Source organism: Symphalangus syndactylus, chromosome 17 (genome assembly GCF_028878055.3).
Source record: "Symphalangus syndactylus isolate Jambi chromosome 17, NHGRI_mSymSyn1-v2.1_pri, whole genome shotgun sequence".
Taxonomy (NCBI): Eukaryota; Metazoa; Chordata; class Mammalia; order Primates; family Hylobatidae; genus Symphalangus; species Symphalangus syndactylus.
In genome coordinates, this window is record NC_072439.2 from 4,565,719 (window position 1) to 4,583,348 (window position 17,630).

Below are 17,630 nucleotides of genomic sequence, written 5' to 3' on the forward strand. Positions count from 1 at the left end.
TCTGTTAACTGAATTTACAGATCAGAAATAAGTTTCACAGAATGCATCTGTGTAGTTTTTATTTGAAGATATTCTTTTTCCCAATGTAGGCCTCTTAGCGCTTAGTATGTCCAATTGCAGTTTCTACAGAAAGAGTGTTTCGGAACGGCTCAATCAAAAGTAAGGTTCAACTCTGTTAGTTGAATGCACAGAACAGGAAGAATTTTCACAGAATGCTACTGTGTAGTTTATATTTGAATATATTCCTTTTTCCACTATTACCCTCTTAGCGCTCCGAATGTCCACTTGCATTTTCTACAGAAAGAGTGTTCAGAACTGCGCAATCAAAAGTATGGTTTACCTCTGTTATCTTAATGAACATATCAGAAATAAGTTTCACACAATGCTTCTGTGTAGTTTTTATTTGAAGATATTATTTTTCCCAATAGAGGCCTCTTAGCGCTCAGAATGTCCAATTGCAGTTTCTACAGAAAGAGTGTTTCAGAAAGGCTCAAACAAAAGTAAGGTTCAACTCTGTTAGTTGAATGCACAGAACAGAAAGTAGCTTCATACAATGCTTCTGTGTAGTTTATATTTGAACATATTCTTTTTTCCACTATTACCCACTTAGCGCTACGAATGTCCAGTTGCATTTTCTACAGACAGAGTGTTTCAAAACTGCTCAATCCAAAGTATGGTTTAACTCTGTTAGCTGAATGCTCAGATCAGAAAGAAGTTTCACAGAATGCTTCTGTGTAGTTTATATTTGAATATATTCCTTTTTCCACTACTACTCTCTTAGCGCTCCAAATGTCCAGTTGCATTTTCTACAGAAAGAGTGTTCAGATCTGCTCAATCAAAAGTATGGTTTACCTCTGTTAGCTGAATGCACAGATCAGAAAGAAGTTTCACCGAATGATTCTGTGTAGTTTATATTTGGAGACATTCCTTTTTCCACTATTACCCTCTTAGCGCTCCGAATCTCCACTTGCATTTTCTACAGTAAGAGTGTTTCAGAACGGCTCAATCAAAACTAAGGTTCAACTCTTTTAGTTGAACAAACAGAACAGAAAGAAGTTTCACACAATTCTTCTGTGTAGTTTTTATTTGTAGACATTCTTTTTCCCAATATAGGCCTCCTAGCGCTCAGAATGTCCAATTGCAGTTTCTACAGAAAGAGTGTTTCAGAACGGCTCAATCAAAAGTAAGGTTCAACTCTGTTAGTTGAATGCACAGAACAGAAAGAAGTTTCATACAATGCTTCTGTGTAGTTTATATTTGAACATATTCTTTTTTCCACTATTACCCACTTAGCGCTACGAATGTCCAGTTGCATTTTCTACAGACAGAGTGTTTCAAAACTGCTCAATCAAAAGTATGGTTTAACTCTGTTAGCTGAATGCTCAGATCAGAAAGAAGTTTCACAGAATGCTTCTGTGTAGTTTATATTTGAATATATTCCTTTTTCCACTACTACGCTCTTAGCGCTCCAAAGGTCCAGTTTCATTTTCTACAGAAAGAGTGTTCAGATCTGCTCAATCAAAAGTATGGTTTAACTCTGTTAGGTGAATGCACAGATCAGAAGGAAGTTTCACCGAATGATTCTGTGTAGTTTATATTTGAAGACATTCCTTTTTCCACTATTACCCTCTTAGCGCTCCGAATCTCCACTTGCATTTTCTACAAAAAGAGTGTTTCATAACTGCTCAATCAAAAATATGTTTTATCTCTGTTAACTGAATTTACAGATCAGAAATAAGTTTCACAGAATGCATCTGTGTAGTTTTTATTTGAAGATATTCTTTTTCCCAATGTAGGCCTCTTAGCGCTTAGCATGTCCAATTGCAGTTTCTACAGAAAGAGTGTTTAGATATGCTCAATCAAAAGTAAGGTTCAACTCTGTTAGTTGAATGCACGGAACAGAAAGAATTTTCACAGAATGCTACTGTGTAGTTTATATTTAAATATATTCCTTTTTCCACTATTACCATCTTAGCGCTCCGAATCTCCACTTGCATTTTCTAAAAAAGGAGTGTTTCATAACTGCTCAATCAAAAATATGTTTTATCTCTGTTAACTGAATTTACAGATCAGAAATCAGTTTCACAGAATGCATCTGTGTAGTTTTTATTTGAAGATATTCTTTTTCCCAATGTAGGCCTCTTAGCGCTTGGCATGTCCAATTGCAGTTTCTACAGAAAGAGTGTTTCAGAACGGCTCAATCAAAAGTAAGGTTCAACTCTGTTAGTTGAATGCACAGAACAGAAAGAATTTTCACAGAATGCTACTGTGTAGTTTATATTTGAATATATTCCTTTTTCCACTATTACCCTCTTAGCGCTCCGAATGTCCACTTGCATTTTCTACAGAAAGAGTGTTCAGAACTGCGCAATCAAAAGTATGGTTTAACTCTGTTAGCTTAATGAACATATCAGAAATAAGTTTCACACAATGCTTCTGTGTAGTTTTTATTTGAAGATATTATTTTTCCCAATAGAGGCCTCTTAGCGCTCAGAATGTCCAATTGCAGTTTCTACAGAAAGAGTGTTTCAGAAAGGCTCAATCAAAAGTAAGGTTCAACTCTGTTAGTTGAAAGCACAGAACAGAAAGAAGTTTCATACAATGCTTCTGTGTAGTTTATATTTGAACATATTCTTTTTTCCACTATTACCCACTTAGTGCTACGAATGTCCAGTTGCATTTTCTACAGACAGAGTGTTTCAAAACTGCTCAATCAAAAGTATGGTTTAACTCTGTTAGCTGAATGCTCAGATCAGAAAGATGTTTCACAGAATGCTTCTGTGTAGTTTATATTTGAATATATTCCTTTTTCCACTACTACTCTCTTAGCGCTCCAAATGTCCAGTTGCATTTTCTACAGAAAGAGTGTTCAGATCTGCTCAATCAAAAGTATGGTTTAACTCTGTTAGCTGAATGCACAGATCAGAAAGAAGTTTCACAGAATGATTCTGTGTAGTTTATATTTGGAGACATTCCTTTTTCCACTATTACCCTCTTAGCGCTCCGAATCTCCACTTGCATTTTCTACAGAAAGAGTGTTTCAGAACGGCTCAATCAAAACTAAGGTTCAACTCTTTTAGTTGAACAAACAGAACAGAAAGAAGTTTCACACAATTCTTCTGTGTAGTTTTTATTTGTAGACATTCTTTTTCCCAATATAGGCCTCTTAGCGCTCAGAATGTCCAATTGCAGTTTCTACAGAAAGAGTGTTTCAGAACGGCTCAATCAAAAGTAAGGTTCAACTCTGTTAGTTGAATGCACAGAACAGAAAGAAGTTTCATACAATGCTTCTGTGTAGTTTATATTTGAACATATTCTTTTTTCCACTATTACCCACTTAGCGCTACGAATGTCCAGTTGCATTTTCTACAGACAGAGTGTTTCAAAGCTGCTCAATCAAAAGTATGGTTTAACTCTGTTAGCTGAATGCTCAGATCAGAAAGAAGTTTCACAGAATGCTTCTGTGTAGTTTATATTTGAATATATTCCTTTTTCCACTACTACGCTCTTAGCGCTCCAAAGGTCCAGTTGCATTTTCTACAGAAAGAGTGTTCAGATCTGCTCAATCAAAAGTATGGTTTAACTCTGTTAGGTGAATGCACAGATCAGAAGGAAGTTTCACCGAATGATTCTGTGTAGTTTATATTTGAAGACATTCCTTTTTCCACTATTACCCTCTTAGCGCTCCGAATCTCCACTTGCATTTTCTACAGAAAGAGTGTTTCAGAACGGCTCAATCAAAACTAAGGTTCAACTCTTTTAGTTGAACAAACAGAACAGAAAGAAGTCTCACACAATTCTTCTGTGTAGTTTTTATTTGTAGACATTCTTTTTCCCAATATAGGCCTCCTAGCGCTCAGAATGTCCAATTGCAGTTTCTACAGAAAGAGTGTTTCAGAACGGCTCAATCAAAAGTAAGGTTCAACTCTGTTAGTTGAATGCACAGAACAGAAAGAATTTTCACAGAATGCTACTGTGTAGTTTATATTTAAATATATTCCTTTTTCCACTATTACCATCTTAGCGCTCCGAATCTCCACTTGCATTTTCTACAAAAAGAGTGTTTCATAACTGCTCAATCAAAAATATGTTTTATCTCTGTTAACTGAATTTACAGATCAGAAATCAATTTCACAGAATGCATCTGTGTAGTTTTTATTTGAAGTTATTCTTTTTCCCAATGTAGGCCTCTTAGCGCTTAGCATGTCCAATTGCAGTTTCTACAGAAAGAGTGTTTCAGAACGGCTCAATCAAAAGTAAGGTTCAACTCTGTTAGTTGAATGCACAGAACAGAAAGAATTTTCACAGAATGCTACTGTGTAGTTTATATTTGAATATATTCCTTTTTCCACTATTACCCTCTTAGCGCTCCGAATGTCCACTTGCATTTTCTACAGAAAGAGTGTTCAGAACTGCGCAATCAAAAGTATGGTTTAACTCTGTTAGCTTAATGAACATATCAGAAATAAGTTTCACACAATGCTTCTGTGTAGTTTTTATTTGAAGATATTATTTTTCCCAATAGAGGCCTCTTAGCGCTCAGAATGTCCAATTGCAGTTTCTACAGAAAGAGTGTTTCAGAAAGGCTCAATCAAAAGTAAGGTTCAACTCTGTTAGTTGAATGCACAGAACAGAAAGAAGTTTCATACAATGCTTCTGTGTAGTTTATATTTGAACATATTCTTTTTTCCACTATTACCCACTTAGCGCTACGAATGTCCAGTTGCATTTTCTACAGACAGAGTGTTTCAAAACTGCTCAATCAAAAGTATGGTTTAACTCTGTTAGCTGAATGCTCAGATCAGAAAGAAGTTTCACAGAATGCTTCTGTGTAGTTTATATTTGAATATATTCCTTTTTCCACTACTACTCTCTTAGCGCTCCAAATGTCCAGTTGCATTTTCTACAGAAAGAGTGTTCAGATCTGCTCAATCAAAAGTATGGTTTAACTCTGTTAGCTGAATGCACAGATCAGAAAGAAGTTTCACAGAATGATTCTGTGTAGTTTATATTTGGAGACATTCCTTTTTCCACTATTACCGTCTTAGCGCTCCGAATCTCCACTTGCATTTTCTACAGAAAGAGTGTTTCAGAACGGCTCAATCAAAACTAAGGTACAACTCTTTTAGTTGAACAAACAGAACAGAAAGAAGTTTCACACAATTCTTCTGTGTAGTTTTTATTTGTAGACATTCTTTTTCCCAATATAGGCCTCTTAGCGCTCAGAATGTCCAATTGCAGTTTCTACAGAAAGAGTGTTTCAGAACGGCTCAATCAAAAGTAAGGTTCAACTCTGTTAGTTGAATGCACAGAACAGAAAGAAGTTTCATACAATGCTTCTGTGTAGTTTATATTTGAACATATTCTTTTTTCCACTATTACCCACTTAGCGCTACGAATGTCCAGTTGCATTTTCTACAGACAGAGTGTTTCAAAACTGCTCAATCAAAAGTATGGTTTAACTCTGTTAGCTGAATGCTCAGATCAGAAAGAAGTTTCACAGAATGCTTCTGTGTAGTTTATATTTGAATATATTCCTTTTTCCACTACTACGCTCTTAGCGCTCCAAATGTACAGTTCCATTTTCTACAGAAAGAGTGTTCAGATCTGCTCAAGCAAAAGTATGGTTTAACTCTGTTAGCTGAATGCACAGAACAGAAAGAAGTTTCACCGAATGATTCTGTGTAGTTTATATTTGAAGACATTCCTTTTTCCACTATTACCCTCTTAGCGCTCCGAATCTCCACTTGCATTTTCTACAAAAAGAGTGTTTCATAACTGCTCAATCAAAAATATGTTTTATCTCTGTTAACTGAATTTACAGATCAGAAATAAGTTTCACAGAATGCATCTGTGTAGTTTTTATTTGAAGATATTCTTTTTCCCAATGTAGTCCTCTTAACGCTTAGCATGTCCAATTGCAGTTTCTACAGAAAGAGTGTTTCAGAACGGCTCAATCAAAAGTAAGGTTCAACTCTGTTAGTTGAATGCACAGAACAGCAAGAATTTTCACAGAATGCTACTGTGTAGTTTATATTTAAATATATTCCTTTTTCCACTATTACCATCTTAGCGCTCGGAATCTCCACTTACATTTTCTACAAAAAGAGTGTTTCATAACTGCTCAATCAAAAATATGTTTTATCTCTGTTAACTGAATTTACAGATCAGAAATAAGTTTCACAGAATGCATCTGTGTAGTTTTTATTTGAAGATATTCTTTTTCCCAATGTAGGCCTCTTAGCGCTTAGTATGTCCAATTGCAGTTTCTACAGAAAGAGTGTTTCGGAACGGCTCAATCAAAAGTAAGGTTCAACTCTGTTAGTTGAATGCACAGAACAGAAAGAATTTTCACAGAATGCTACTGTGTAGTTTATATTTGAATATATTCCTTTTTCCACTATTACCCTCTTAGCGCTCCGAATGTCCACTTGCATTTTCTACAGAAAGAGTGTTCAGAACTGCGCAATCAAAAGTATGGTTTAACTCTGTTAGCTTAATGAACATATCAGAAATAAGTTTCACACAATGCTTCTGTGTAGTTTTTATTTGAAGATATTATTTTTCCCAATAGAGGCCTCTTAGCGCTCAGAATGTCCAATTGCAGTTTCTACAGAAAGAGTGTTTCAGAAAGGCTCAATCAAAAGTAAGGTTCAACTCTGTTAGTTGAATGCACAGAACAGAAAGAAGTTTCATACAATGCTTCTGTGTAGTTTATATTTGAACATATTCTTTTTTCCACTATTACCCACTTAGCGCTACGAATGTCCAGTTGCATTTTCTACAGACAGAGTGTTTCAAAACTGCTCAATCCAAAGTATGGTTTAACTCTGTTAGCTGAATGCTCAGATCAGAAAGAAGTTTCACAGAATGCTTCTGTGTAGTTTATATTTGAATATATTCCTTTTTCCACTACTACGCTCTTAGCGCTCCAAAGGTCCAGTTGCATTTTCTACAGAAAGAGTGTTCAGATCTGCTCAATCAAAAGTATGGTTTAACTCTGTTAGGTGAATGCACAGATCAGAAGGAAGTTTCACCGAATGATTCTGTGTAGTTTATATTTGAAGACATTCCTTTTTCCACTATTACCCTCTTAGCGCTCCGAATCTCCACTTGCATTTTCTACAGAAAGAGTGTTTCAGAACGGCTCAATCAAAACTAAGGTTCAACTCTTTTAGTTGAACAAACAGAACAGAAAGAAGTCTCACACAATTCTTCTGTGTAGTTTTTATTTGTAGACATTCTTTTTCCCAATATAGGCCTCCTAGCGCTCAGAATGTCCAATTGCAGTTTCTACAGAAAGAGTGTTTCAGAACGGCTCAATCAAAAGTAAGGTTCAACTCTGTTAGTTGAATGCACAGAACAGAAAGAATTTTCACAGAATGCTACTGTGTAGTTTATATTTAAATATATTCCTTTTTCCACTATTACCATCTTAGCGCTCCGAATCTCCACTTGCATTTTCTACAAAAAGAGTGTTTCATAACTGCTCAATCAAAAATATGTTTTATCTCTGTTAACTGAATTTACAGATCAGAAATCAATTTCACAGAATGCATCTGTGTAGTTTTTATTTGAAGTTATTCTTTTTCCCAATGTAGGCCTCTTAGCGCTTAGCATGTCCAATTGCAGTTTCTACAGAAAGAGTGTTTCAGAACGGCTCAATCAAAAGTAAGGTTCAACTCTGTTAGTTGAATGCACAGAACAGAAAGAATTTTCACAGAATGCTACTGTGTAGTTTATATTTGAATATATTCCTTTTTCCACTATTACCCTCTTAGCGCTCCGAATGTCCACTTGCATTTTCTACAGAAAGAGTGTTCAGAACTGCGCAATCAAAAGTATGGTTTAACTCTGTTAGCTTAATGAACATATCAGAAATAAGTTTCACACAATGCTTCTGTGTAGTTTTTATTTGAAGATATTATTTTTCCCAATAGAGGCCTCTTAGCGCTCAGAATGTCCAATTGCAGTTTCTACAGAAAGAGTGTTTCAGAAAGGCTCAATCAAAAGTAAGGTTCAACTCTGTTAGTTGAATGCACAGAACAGAAAGAAGTTTCATACAATGCTTCTGTGTAGTTTATATTTGAACATATTCTTTTTTCCACTATTACCCACTTAGCGCTACGAATGTCCAGTTGCATTTTCTACAGACAGAGTGTTTCAAAACTGCTCAATCAAAAGTATGGTTTAACTCTGTTAGCTGAATGCTCAGATCAGAAAGAAGTTTCACAGAATGCTTCTGTGTAGTTTATATTTGAATATATTCCTTTTTCCACTACTACTCTCTTAGCGCTCCAAATGTCCAGTTGCATTTTCTACAGAAAGAGTGTTCAGATCTGCTCAATCAAAAGTATGGTTTAACTCTGTTAGCTGAATGCACAGATCAGAAAGAAGTTTCACAGAATGATTCTGTGTAGTTTATATTTGGAGACATTCCTTTTTCCACTATTACCGTCTTAGCGCTCCGAATCTCCACTTGCATTTTCTACAGAAAGAGTGTTTCAGAACGGCTCAATCAAAACTAAGGTACAACTCTTTTAGTTGAACAAACAGAACAGAAAGAAGTTTCACACAATTCTTCTGTGTAGTTTTTATTTGTAGACATTCTTTTTCCCAATATAGGCCTCTTAGCGCTCAGAATGTCCAATTGCAGTTTCTACAGAAAGAGTGTTTCAGAACGGCTCAATCAAAAGTAAGGTTCAACTCTGTTAGTTGAATGCACAGAACAGAAAGAAGTTTCATACAATGCTTCTGTGTAGTTTATATTTGAACATATTCTTTTTTCCACTATTACCCACTTAGCGCTACGAATGTCCAGTTGCATTTTCTACAGACAGAGTGTTTCAAAACTGCTCAATCAAAAGTATGGTTTAACTCTGTTAGCTGAATGCTCAGATCAGAAAGAAGTTTCACAGAATGCTTCTGTGTAGTTTATATTTGAATATATTCCTTTTTCCACTACTACGCTCTTAGCGCTCCAAATGTACAGTTCCATTTTCTACAGAAAGAGTGTTCAGATCTGCTCAAGCAAAAGTATGGTTTAACTCTGTTAGCTGAATGCACAGAACAGAAAGAAGTTTCACCGAATGATTCTGTGTAGTTTATATTTGAAGACATTCCTTTTTCCACTATTACCCTCTTAGCGCTCCGAATCTCCACTTGCATTTTCTACAAAAAGAGTGTTTCATAACTGCTCAATCAAAAATATGTTTTATCTCTGTTAACTGAATTTACAGATCAGAAATAAGTTTCACAGAATGCATCTGTGTAGTTTTTATTTGAAGATATTCTTTTTCCCAATGTAGTCCTCTTAACGCTTAGCATGTCCAATTGCAGTTTCTACAGAAAGAGTGTTTCAGAACGGCTCAATCAAAAGTAAGGTTCAACTCTGTTAGTTGAATGCACAGAACAGCAAGAATTTTCACAGAATGCTACTGTGTAGTTTATATTTAAATATATTCCTTTTTCCACTATTACCATCTTAGCGCTCGGAATCTCCACTTACATTTTCTACAAAAAGAGTGTTTCATAACTGCTCAATCAAAAATATGTTTTATCTCTGTTAACTGAATTTACAGATCAGAAATAAGTTTCACAGAATGCATCTGTGTAGTTTTTATTTGAAGATATTCTTTTTCCCAATGTAGGCCTCTTAGCGCTTAGTATGTCCAATTGCAGTTTCTACAGAAAGAGTGTTTCGGAACGGCTCAATCAAAAGTAAGGTTCAACTCTGTTAGTTGAATGCACAGAACAGAAAGAATTTTCACAGAATGCTACTGTGTAGTTTATATTTGAATATATTCCTTTTTCCACTATTACCCTCTTAGCGCTCCGAATGTCCACTTGCATTTTCTACAGAAAGAGTGTTCAGAACTGCGCAATCAAAAGTATGGTTTAACTCTGTTAGCTTAATGAACATATCAGAAATAAGTTTCACACAATGCTTCTGTGTAGTTTTTATTTGAAGATATTATTTTTCCCAATAGAGGCCTCTTAGCGCTCAGAATGTCCAATTGCAGTTTCTACAGAAAGAGTGTTTCAGAAAGGCTCAATCAAAAGTAAGGTTCAACTCTGTTAGTTGAATGCACAGAACAGAAAGAAGTTTCATACAATGCTTCTGTGTAGTTTATATTTGAACATATTCTTTTTTCCACTATTACCCACTTAGCGCTACGAATGTCCAGTTGCATTTTCTACAGACAGAGTGTTTCAAAACTGCTCAATCCAAAGTATGGTTTAACTCTGTTAGCTGAATGCTCAGATCAGAAAGAAGTTTCACAGAATGCTTCTGTGTAGTTTATATTTGAATATATTCCTTTTTCCACTACTACTCTCTTAGCGCTCCAAATGTCCAGTTGCATTTTCTACAGAAAGAGTGTTCAGATCTGCTCAATCAAAAGTATGGTTTACCTCTGTTAGCTGAATGCACAGATCAGAAAGAAGTTTCACCGAATGATTCTGTGTAGTTTATATTTGGAGACATTCCTTTTTCCACTATTACCCTCTTAGCGCTCCGAATCTCCGCTTGCATTTTCTACAGAAAGAGTGTTTCAGAACGGCTCAATCAAAACTAAGGTTCAACTCTTTTAGTTGAACAAACAGAACAGAAAGAAGTTTCACACAATTCTTCTGTGTAGTTTTTATTTGTAGACATTCTTTTTCCCAATATAGGCCTCCTAGCGCTCAGAATGTCCAATTGCAGTTTCTACAGAAAGAGTGTTTCAGAATGGCTCAATCAAAAGTAAAGTTCAACTCTGTTAGTTGAATGCACAGAACAGAAAGAAGTTTCATACAATGCTTCTGTGTAGTTTATATTTGAACATTTTCTTTTTTCCACTATTACCCACTTAGCGCTACGAATGTCCAGTTGCATTTTCTACAGACAGAGTGTTTCAAAACTGCTCAATCAAAAGTATGGTTTAACTCTGTTAGCTGAATGCTCAGATCAGAAAGAAGTTTCACAGAATGCTTCTGTGTAGTTTATATTTGAATATATTCCTTTTTCCACTACTACGCTCTTAGCGCTCCAAAGGTCAAGTTGCATTTCCTACAGAAAGAGTGTTCAGATCTGCTCAATCAAAAGTATGGTTTAACTCTGTTAAGTGAATGCACAGATCAGAAGGAAGTTTCACCGAATGATTCTGTGTAGTTTATATTTGAAGACATTCCTTTTTCCACTATTACCCTCTTAGCGCTCCGAATCTCCACTTGCATTTTCTACAAAAAGAGTGTTTCATAACTGCTCAATCAAAAATATGTTTTATCTCTGTTAACTGAATTTACAGATCAGAAATAAGTTTCACAGAATGCATCTGTGTAGTTTTTATTTGAAGATATTCTTTTTCCCAATGTAGGCCTCTTAGCGCTTAGCATGTCCAATTGCAGTTTCTACAGAAAGAGTGTTTCAGAACGGCTCAATCAAAAGTAAGGTTCAACTCTGTTAGTTGAATGCACAGAACAGAAAGAATTTTCACAGAATGCTACTGTGTAGTTTATATTTAAATATATTCCTTTTTCCACTATTACCATATTAGCGCTCCGAATCTCCACTTGCATTTTCTACAAAAAGAGTGTTTCATAACTGCTCAATCAAAAATATGTTTTATCTCTGTTAACTGAATTTACAGATCAGTAATCAGTTTCACAGAATGCATCTGTGTAGTTTTTATTTGAAGATATTCTTTTTCAAAATGTAGGCCTCTTAGCGCTTAGCATGTCCAATTGCAGTTTCTACAGAAAGAGTGTTTCAGAACTGCTCAATCAAAAGTAAGGTTCAACTCTGTTAGTTGAATGCACAGAACAGAAAGAATTTTCACAGAATGCTACTGTGTAGTTTATATTTGAATATATTCCTTTTTCCACTATTACCCTCTTAGCGCTCCGAATGTCCACTTGCATTTTCTACAGAAAGAGTGTTCAGAACTGCGCAATCAAAAGTATGGTTTAACTCTGTTAGCTTAATGAACATATCAGAAATAAGTTTCACACAATGCTTCTGTGTAGTTTTTATTTGAAGATATTATTTTTCCCAATAGAGGCCTCTTAGCGCTCAGAATGTCCATTTGCAGTTTCTACAGAAAGAGTGTTTCAGAACGGCTCAATCAAAAGTAAGGTTCAACTCTGTTAGTTGAATGCACAGAACAGAAAGAAGTTTCATACAATGCTTCTGTGTAGTTTATATTTGAACATATTCTTTTTTCCACTATTACCCACTTAGCGCTACGAATGTCCAGTTGCATTTTCTACAGACAGAGTGTTTCAAAGCTGCTCAATCAAAAGTATGGTTTAACTCTGTTAGCTGAATGCTCAGATCAGAAAGAAGTTTCACAGAATGCTTCTGTGTAGTTTATATTTGAATATATTCCTTTTTCCACTACTACGCTCTTAGCGCTCCAAAGGTCCAGTTGCATTTTCTACAGAAAGAGTGTTCAGATCTGCTCAATCAAAAGTATGGTTTAACTCTGTTAGGTGAATGCACAGATCAGAAGGAAGTTTCACCGAATGATTCTGTGTAGTTTATATTTGAAGACATTCCTTTTTCCACTATTACCCTCTTAGCGCTCCGAATCTCCACTTGCATTTTCTACAGAAAGAGTGTTTCAGAACGGCTCAATCAAAACTAAGGTACAACTCTTTTAGTTGAACAAACAGAACAGAAAGAAGTTTCACACAATTCTTCTGTGTAGTTTTTATTTGTAGACATTCTTTTTCCCAATATAGGCCTCTTAGCGCTCAGAATGTCCAATTGCAGTTTCTACAGAAAGAGTGTTTCAGAACAGCTCAATCAAAAGTACGGTTCAACTCTGTTAGTTGAATGCACAGAACAGAAAGAAGTTTCATACAATGCTTCTGTGTAGTTTATATTTGAACATATTCTTTTTTCCACTATTACCCACTTAGCGCTACGAATGTCCAGTTGCATTTTCTACAGACAGAGTGTTTCAAAACTGCTCAATCAAAAGTATGGTTTAACTCTGTTAGCTGAATGCTCAGATCAGAAAGAAGTTTCACAGAATGCTTCTGTGTAGTTTATATTTGAATATATTCCTTTTTCCACTACTACGCTCTTAGCGCTCCAAATGTACAGTTCCATTTTCTACAGAAAGAGTGTTCAGATCTGCTCAAGCAAAAGTATGGTTTAACTCTGTTAGCTGAATGCACAGAACAGAAAGAAGTTTCACCGAATGATTCTGTGTAGTTTATATTTGAAGACATTCCTTTTTCCACTATTACCCTCTTAGCGCTCCGAATCTCCACTTGCATTTTCTACAAAAAGAGTGTTTCATAACTGCTCAATCAAAAATATGTTTTATCTCTGTTAACTGAATTTACAGATCAGAAATAAGTTTCACAGAATGCATCTGTGTAGTTTTTATTTGAAGATATTCTTTTTCCCAATGTAGTCCTCTTAACGCTTAGCATGTCCAATTGCAGTTTCTACAGAAAGAGTGTTTCAGAACGGCTCAATCAAAAGTAAGGTTCAACTCTGTTAGTTGAATGCACAGAACAGCAAGAATTTTCACAGAATGCTACTGTGTAGTTTATATTTAAATATATTCCTTTTTCCACTATTACCATCTTAGCGCTCCGAATCTCCACTTACATTTTCTACAAAAAGAGTGTTTCATAACTGCTCAATCAAAAATATGTTTTATCTCTGTTAACTGAATTTACAGATCAGAAATAAGTTTCACAGAATGCATCTGTGTAGTTTTTATTTGAAGATATTCTTTTTCCCAATGTAGGCCTCTTAGCGCTTAGTATGTCCAATTGCAGTTTCTACAGAAAGAGTGTTTCGGAACGGCTCAATCAAAAGTAAGGTTCAACTCTGTTAGTTGAATGCACAGAACAGAAAGAATTTTCACAGAATGCTACTGTGTAGTTTATATTTGAATATATTCCTTTTTCCACTATTACCCTCTTAGCGCTCCGAATGTCCACTTGCATTTTCTACAGAAAGAGTGTTCAGAACTGCGCAATCAAAAGTATGGTTTAACTCTGTTAGCTTAATGAACATATCAGAAATAAGTTTCACACAATGCTTCTGTGTAGTTTTTATTTGAAGATATTATTTTTCCCAATAGAGGCCTCTTAGCGCTCAGAATGTCCAATTGCAGTTTCTACAGAAAGAGTGTTTCAGAAAGGCTCAAACAAAAGTAAGGTTCAACTCTGTTAGTTGAATGCACAGAACAGAAAGTAGTTTCATACAATGCTTCTGTGTAGTTTATATTTGAACATATTCTTTTTTCCACTATTACCCACTTAGCGCTACGAATGTCCAGTTGCATTTTCTACAGACAGAGTGTTTCAAAACTGCTCAATCCAAAGTATGGTTTAACTCTGTTAGCTGAATGCTCAGATCAGAAAGAAGTTTCACAGAATGCTTCTGTGTAGCTTATATTTGAATATATTCCTTTTTCCACTACTACTCTCTTAGCGCTAGAAATGTCCAGTTGCATTTTCTACAGAAAGAGTGTTCAGATCTGCTCAATCAAAAGTATGGTTTACCTCTGTTAGCTGAATGCACAGATCAGAAAGAAGTTTCACCGAATGATTCTGTGTAGTTTATATTTGGAGACATTCCTTTTTCCACTATTACCCTCTTAGCGCTCCGAATCTCCACTTGCATTTTCTACAGAAAGAGTGTTTCAGAACGGCTCAATCAAAACTAAGGTTCAACTCTTTTAGTTGAACAAACAGAAGAGAAAGATGTTTCACACAATTCTTCTGTGTAGTTTTTATTTGTAGACATTCTTTTTCCCAATATAGGCCTCCTAGCGCTCAGAATGTCCAATTGCAGTTTCTACAGAAAGAGTGTTTCAGAACGGCTCAATCAAAAGTAAGGTTCAACTCTGTTAGTTGAATGCACAGAACAGAAAGAAGTTTCATACAATGCTTCTGTGTAGTTTATATTTGAACATATTCTTTTTTCCACTATTACCCACTTAGCGCTACGAATGTCCAGTTGCATTTTCTACAGACAGAGTGTTTCAAAACTGCTCAATCAAAAGTATGGTTTAACTCTGTTAGCTGAATGCTCAGATCAGAAAGAAGTTTCACAGAATGCTTCTGTGTAGTTTATATTTGAATATATTCCTTTTTCCACTACTACGCTCTTAGCGCTCCAAAGGTCCAGTTTCATTTTCTACAGAAAGAGTGTTCAGATCTGCTCAATCAAAAGTATGGTTTAACCCTGTTAGGTGAATGCACAGATCAGAAAGAAGTTTCACCGAATGATTCTGTGTAGTTTATATTTGAAGACATTCCTTTTTCCACTATTACCCTCTTAGCGCTCCGAATCTCCACTTGCATTTTCTACAAAAAGAGTGTTTTATAACTGCTCAATCAAAAATATGTTTTATCTCTGTTAACTGAATTTACAGATCAGAAATAAGTTTCACAGAATGCATCTGTGTAGTTTTTATTTGAAGATATTCTTTTTCCCAATGTAGGCCTCTTAGCGCTTAGCATGTCCAATTGCAGTTTCTACAGAAAGAGTGTTTCAGAACGGCTCAATCAAAAGTAAGGTTCAACTCTGTTAGTTGAATGCACGGAACAGAAAGAATTTTCACAGAATGCTACTGTGTAGTTTATATTTAAATATATTCCTTTTTCCACTATTACCATCTTAGCGCTCCGAATCTCCACTTGCATTTTCTAAAAAAGGAGTGTTTCATAACTGCTCAATCAAAAATATGTTTTATCTCTGTTAACTGAATTTACAGATCAGAAATCAGTTTCACAGAATGCATCTGTGTAGTTTTTATTTGAAGATATTCTTTTTCCCAATGTAGGCCTCTTAGCGCTTGGCATGTCCAATTGCAGTTTCTACAGAAAGAGTGTTTCAGAACGGCTCAATCAAAAGTAAGGTTCAAATCTGTTAGTTGAATGCACAGAACAGAAAGAATTTTCACAGAATGCTACTGTGTAGTTTATATTTGAATATATTCCTTTTTCCACTATTACCCTCTTAGCGCTCGGAATGTCCACTTGCATTTTCTACAGAAAGAGTGTTCAGAACTGCGAAATCAAAAGTATGGTTTAACTCTGTTAGCTTAATGAACATATCAGAAATAAGTTTCACACAATGCTTCTGTGTAGTTTTTATTTGAAGATATTATTTTTCCCAATAGAGGCCTCTTAGCGCTCAGAATGTCCAATTGCAGTTTCTACAGAAAGAGTGTTTCAGAAAGGCTCAATCAAAAGTAAGGTTCAACTCTGTTAGTTGAATGCACAGAACAGAAAGAAGTTTCATACAATGCTTCTGTGTAGTTTATATTTGAACATATTCTTTTTGCCACTATTACCCACTTAGCGCTACGAATGTCCAGTTGCATTTTCTACAGACAGAGTGTTTCAAAACTGCTCAATCAAAAGTATGGTTTAACTCTGTTAGCTGAATGCTCAGATCAGAAAGATGTTTCACAGAATGCTTCTGTGTAGTTTATATTTGAATATATCCCTTTTTCCACTACTACTCTCTTAGCGCTCCAAATGTCCAGTTGCATTTTCTACAGAAAGAGTGTTCAGATCTGCTCAATCAAAAGTATGGTTTAACTCTGTTAGCTGAATGCACAGATCAGAAAGAAGTTTCACAGAATGATTCTGTGTAGTTTATATTTGGAGACATTCCTTTTTCCACTATTACCCTCTTAGCGCTCCGAATCTCCACTTGCATTTTCTACAGAAAGAGTGTTTCAGAACGGCTCAATCAAAACTAAGGTTCAACTCTTTTAGTTCAACAAACAGAACAGAAAGATGTTTCACACAATTCTTCTGTGTAGTTTTTATTTGTAGACATTCTTTTTCCCAATATAGGCCTCCTAGCGCTCAGAATGTCCAATTGCAGTTTCTACAGAAAGAGTGTTTCAGAACGGCTCAATCAAAAGTAAGGTTCAACTCTGTTAGTTGAATGCACAGAACAGAAAGAAGTTTCATACAATGCTTCTGTGTAGTTTATATTTGAACATATTCTTTTTTCCACTATTACCCACTTAGCGCTACGAATGTCCAGTTGCATTTTCTACAGACAGAGTGTTTCAAAACTGCTCAATCAAAAGTATGGTTTAACTCTGTTAGCTGAATGCTCAGATCAGAAAGAAGTTTCACAGAATGCTTCTGTGTAGTTGATATTTGAATATATTCCTTTTTCCACTACTACGCTCTTAGCGCTCCAAAGGTCCAGTTTCATTTTCTACAGAAAGAGTGTTCAGATCTGCTCAATCAAAAGTATGGTTTAACTCTGTTAGGTGAATGCACAGATCAGAAAGAAGTTTCACCGAATGATTCTGTGTAGTTTATATTTGAAGACATTCCTTTTTCCACTATTACCCTCTTAGCGCTCCGAATCTCCACTTGCATTTTCTACAAAAAGAGTGTTTCATAACTGCTCAATCAAAAATATGTTTTATCTCTGTTAACTGAATTTACAGATCAGAAATAAGTTTCACAGAATGCATCTGTGTAGTTTTTATTTGAAGATATTCTTTTTCCCAATGTAGGCCTCTTAGCGCTTGGCATGTCCAATTGCAGTTTCTACAGAAAGAGTGTTTCAGAACGGCTCAATCAAAAGTAAGGTTCAAATCTGTTAGTTGAATGCACAGAACAGAAAGAATTTTCACAGAATG